The 5,602-nt window shown below is 35.3% G+C and overlaps 1 protein-coding gene across 1 annotated transcript in view; it reads left to right on the plus strand.

The window, feature by feature from the left end:
* Positions 1-5,602, plus strand: part of LOC111086368 — a 20,378-nt gene that overhangs the window by 967 nt on the left and 13,809 nt on the right. The window lies entirely within an intron of this gene.

The following is a 5,602-nucleotide window of genomic DNA, read 5'->3' on the forward strand; positions in this document are numbered from 1 at the left end:
ATGAGTAGGACATGCGTTGATTGATAAAGTAAAACAGTTCACGATCTTCTCATAACTAGTCACCCTGCAACAGTAACTTTAGAACTAGATATGAGTAGGACATGCGTTGATTGATAAAGTAAAACAGTTCACGATCTTCTCATAACCAGTCACCCTGCAACAGTAACTTTAGAACTAGATATGAGTAGGACATGCGTTGATTGATAAAGTAAAACAGTTCACGATCTTCTCATAACCAGTCACCCTGCAACAGTAACTTTAGAACTAGATATGAGTAGGGCATGCGTTGACGATAAAGGGGTAAAACAGTTCACGACCTTCTCATAACTAGTCAGCCTGCAACAGTAACTTTAGAACTAGATATGAGTAGGACATGCGTTGATTGATAAAGTAAAACAGTTCACGATCTTCTCATAACCAGTCACCCTGCAACAGTAACTTTAGAACTAGATATGAGTAGGGCATGCGTTGACGATAAAGGAGTAAAACAGTTCACGATCTTCTCATAACCAGTCAACCTGCAACAGTAACTTTAGAACTAGATATGAGTAGGGCATGCGTTGACGATAAAGGAGTAAAACAGTTCACGACCTTCTCATAACTAATCAATCACCAACAGTAACTTTAGAACTAGATATGAGTAGGGCATGCGTTGACGATAAAGAAATAAAACAGTTCACGATCTTCTCATAACCAGTCAACCTGCAACAGTAACTTTAGAACTAGATATGAGTAGGGCATGCGTTGACGATAAAGAAGTAAAACAGTTCACGATCTTCTCATAACCAGTCAACCTGCAACAGTAACTTTAGAACTAGATATGAGTAGGTGATTCCCTATGAAGAACTTATAAAAGACTTAATTCTTAACTATATATGCATGATGTATTCAACTTCAAGACGGGTATTGGGTGCACGTATACCTAAACTTATACATAATACACAAAACGTTTTTTACATATAATGAAACAATATCAAAAGTTTTATATTTGTATTTCAGTTTATAGAAAATTCCATGAAAGCAATATCTATTTTCATTTGCATAGATAATACCTTTTTTTTTTACGGTGCTATACGGAATCTATAGCTTAATCTGTGGGCGTATTATATCACCTAAATATTAAATCATCTAGATTAGGATGTTCTCGGTATGGAAGATGGATAAAAATATAATACATTGACTTGGCGTGATATTTGGTCTGTACCTTAATCATTAAGCAATATAATGCTTTGGGGCTATTAATTTTTTCTATATAACCTATTTTGGATATCACTCGATATGTACATATTAATGGCCTAATAAATAAGTGACTCAATTTCAAGAAAATTACTACAACATATGCATCAGTAACTCGAACCAGAAGATAAGGTCATTCATAACGCTTTGGCCCGGCATGGCCAGGTGGTTAAGGAGCTCGACTAGCAGTCTGCGGGTCGCTGGTTCGAATCTCAGTCCCACCAAACATGCTCCCCTATTTAGCCGCGGGGGCGTTATAATGTGACGGTCAATCCCACTATTCGTTGGTAAAAGAGTAGCCCAAGAGTTGGCGGTGGGTGGTGATGACTAGCTGCCTTCCCTCTAGTCTTACACTGCTAAATTAGGAACGGCTAGCGCAGATAGCCCTCGTGTAGCTTTGCGCGAAATTTAAAACAAACAAACATAACGCTTTTTGCAGGGTGTTGTTTTTCGTGCAAGCATGACAGCGAAGCTGCTATTATCTTTCGTTAGTTTTAAGGATTTTCGAAAATGCTATCCAACATTCCCTTAGAGATAAGAGAAAGATTAATGTAGGATTCGCAGACTAATAACAAACTAACGATCGACTTTGAAACCTGAAGAATACTTTGGTTAATTCAAATGTTTCACTTTAGCTGACGTTTACTCTTACTATTTATAATAAATGTTGTTGACATCATGTACCGATTAGCCCACCTACTATCAGTGTTGATACCATGTTAATCTAATTACAGATACTGTTGATACCATATTAGTCTAGTTACAGATGCACGTTTGACACTATATTAGACTATCTACAGACACTGTTGATACCATGTTAGTCTACCTACAGAAACTGTTGATACCATGTTAGCCTACCTACAGGCACTGTTGATACCATGTTAGTTGAGTTACAGATGCACGTTTAACACCATATTAGACTTCTTACAGAAACTGTTGGTACCATGTCAGGCTAACTACAAACACTGTTGATACCATGTTAGTCTACCTACAGACACTGTTGATGTCATGTTAGTCTACCTACAGACACTGTTGTTACCATGTTAGTCTACCTACAGACACTTTTAATACCATGTCAGACTAACTACAGATACTGTTGATACCATGTTAGTCTACTTTCAAACACTGTTGATACCATATCAATATACCTACAGACACTGTTGATAACGCAATAGTCTACCTAGAGACACTGTTGTTACCATGTTATTCTATCTACAGACACTGTTGTTACCATACTAATATACCTACATACATTGATGTTACCATATTAATATACCTACATACATTGATGTTACCATATTAATATACCTACGGACACTGTTGTTACCATGTTAGTCTACCTATAGACACTATTATGACCATATTAATATTCCTACAGTCATTCTTGTTACCATGTTAGTCTACCTACAGATACTGTTGTTATCATATTAATATACCTACAGACACTGTTGTTATCATATTAATACATCTACAGACACTATTGATACCATATTATTCTACCTACAGATACTGTTGTTACTATATTAATATCCCAACAGACACTGTTGATGCCATGTTAGTCTACCTACATAGTTGATCAGGTTGTATCTGGTTGTTTATTATTATTTTCTGTGTGTGTGAAAAGAGAATAGGTATGCTTACCGTATCTAAGAATAATACTTCAATATATATCAATATATATATATGAATATACGAGTATGTATCTAGAAGTAGTGATACTAAATTCTTGTCATGAAGACACATATATGTATGTATAACTGTTCACAGTTTTTACTACCGTACGTTCAGAAAATGTAGGTAGTCTAGTTAGTACTAAAAGTGACTGTAGGTAGACTTATAATGTATCTACAGTATCCATAGGTCGACTAACGTGATATCAACAGTGTCTGTAGGTAGACTAATATGGTCATAATAGTGTCAATAGGTAGACTAATATAGTCTTAATAGTGTCAATATGTAGACTAATATGGCATCAACAGTGTCTGTAGGTAGACTAACATGGTAACAAGAATGTCTGTAGGAATATTAATATGGTCATAATAGTGTATTAATCAAAATACATAAATCTTGTAAGATTATTTCGGCAATATCTAAGACAGATATATTGAAATCAAGAATATAACAAAACAAATCAGGTTATCTATTTATTATTCTCGTTATGAAGAATGACAAAGCTATTCCAACTATATTACAGAACTGGTCTTAAGGCAGAACGTGTTTTATAGAGCTACAATTAATGAGCACGAGTGATATTATTAAATCTTTACATATAATATAATAAAACTTTACTTTACTTACAGTCCCCCCCCCAGTGGCGCAGCGGTATGTCTGCGGACTTACAACGCTAGAAACCGGGTTTCGATACCCGTGTTGGGCAGAGTACAGATAGCCCATTGTGTAGCTTTGTGCTTAACTTCAAACGAACTTTACTTACATTAGCTTCACACGGCAAATACCGGCAGTAATCGATCGTAAAATGTATTTCGTGAAATACATAAGAATAACCGAATAAGAAAACAAAAATAGGTAGAGTGACATAATCTTCTTTAAGAAAACTCTAAGGAAAAAATGTGCTACGATTTACATAAAGAACAATTGTTACAACGGAACTGAGTTATTGTCTTGTTACTAGTTGTTATCCTAAACCATTGTGTACTACTGTAGGCTTTAAATGTTTACAAGAGTGTCCTATAGAGACAGAAAATACTACAGAGGTGCGATTATATCCTTCCTCTATGCAAACACTCTAGATATCGTGTCTCCAGAGATGTATGAAACGTTGAGCCATAAAACTCTAGATATCGTGTTTCCAGAGATGTATGAAACGTTGAGCTATAAAAACTCTAGATATCGTGTCTCTAGAGATGTATGAAACGTTGAGCTATAAAAACTCTAGATATCGTGTCTCCAGAGATGTAGGAAACGTTGAGCCATAAAAACTCTAGATATCGTGTCTCCAGAGATGTATGAAACGTTGAGCTATGAAAACTCTAGATATCGCGTCTCCAGAGATGTATAAAACGTTGAGACATAAAAACTTTAGATATCGTGTCTCCAGAGATGTGTGAAACGTTGAGCCATAAAAACTCTAGATATCGTGTCTCTAGAGATGTATGAAACGTTGAGCTATAAAAACTCTAGATATCGTGTCTCTAGAGATGTATGAAACGTTGAGCTATAAAAACTCTAGACATCGTGTCTCCAGAGATGTATGAAACGTTGAGTCATAAAAACTCTAGATATCGTGTCTCCAGAGATGTATGAAACGTTGAGCCACAAACATTTTCGACACTTCCCGTTCTTTGTTATCAGTGTTCCTTTCATACATTTAATATGATTTTCGAATAACGAGTATAAACACCTTTATACACAAACTAGTTGATTAATTCAACGTGTCGATCTGTAGCTATATCCGTAACGATGTTTTGATTTTCAGTCGATGAATTTTCTGATTCATTAATCACTAAGGTAACGGATGTTTGAAAGAAGCGTGCCCTTGGTTATTACCAAAATGCACTTCATAGAATGTTCATTCACCTATATTTTATATAACAACGTTGTCCCTGGCTACTTGCTCACAGCATCCTAAAGACCGGTTTACACAAGGTCGGAGTTAGGTAGATGTTCAGACTTGGACGAACAGAGCTCGTGTTCTATGTATAAAGGTGACCTGAAGCTGGAATTACGTTTGTCTCACAGGCAATAAAAGAAAAAAAAATGCTACAACCTTCTATACTGTCATAATGTGTTCGGCTTGGACACGTTAATGACACCTTTCTGAGGGCAATATGAAAATCATTATTAATGAGAGTCAAAAACACCCTTAAGACATCTACACGTATTCAAGTTACATAATATTGTTTTGAACCTTGATGTGTCTTATACTTACTTCTTCACTCGTAACGTAAGGACGATTTCCACGTGTAGTTATGGTTTCATAATTGATACCGAAAATTCTCTGATTACAAAATCAAAATATTGTTTTATGATGAAATGAGATTTTTTATAGTCACAAAGCAGCCACCCATTATTTATCCTTCTTAACACCTGAGAAAAACTACTTAGAATATGATAGTGGTGCTGTTGAGTTTTACTGTAAGCACTGTTAAATTCATCATTAAACAGCGTTTCAATTTAGGGTTAAGCAAACAAATGTTACCAATAATATGAAAGAGGTGCTCCTGAGTTTTACTGCAAGCACTGTTAACTTCATCATTAAACAGCGTTTCAATTTTGCACTGAATAATTTCTATGAGAAAGATTAAATAGTATAAAAAATTTATTACGTTCGTCTTCAGAACCATGTAATAAATATAGATACAGATTTTTAGAACATGAAGATAGCTTTTATATGCGGAAACATCTG

This window comes from Limulus polyphemus, unplaced genomic scaffold (assembly GCF_000517525.1).
Source record: "Limulus polyphemus unplaced genomic scaffold, Limulus_polyphemus-2.1.2 Scaffold1048, whole genome shotgun sequence".
Classification (NCBI taxonomy): Eukaryota; Metazoa; Arthropoda; class Merostomata; order Xiphosura; family Limulidae; genus Limulus; species Limulus polyphemus.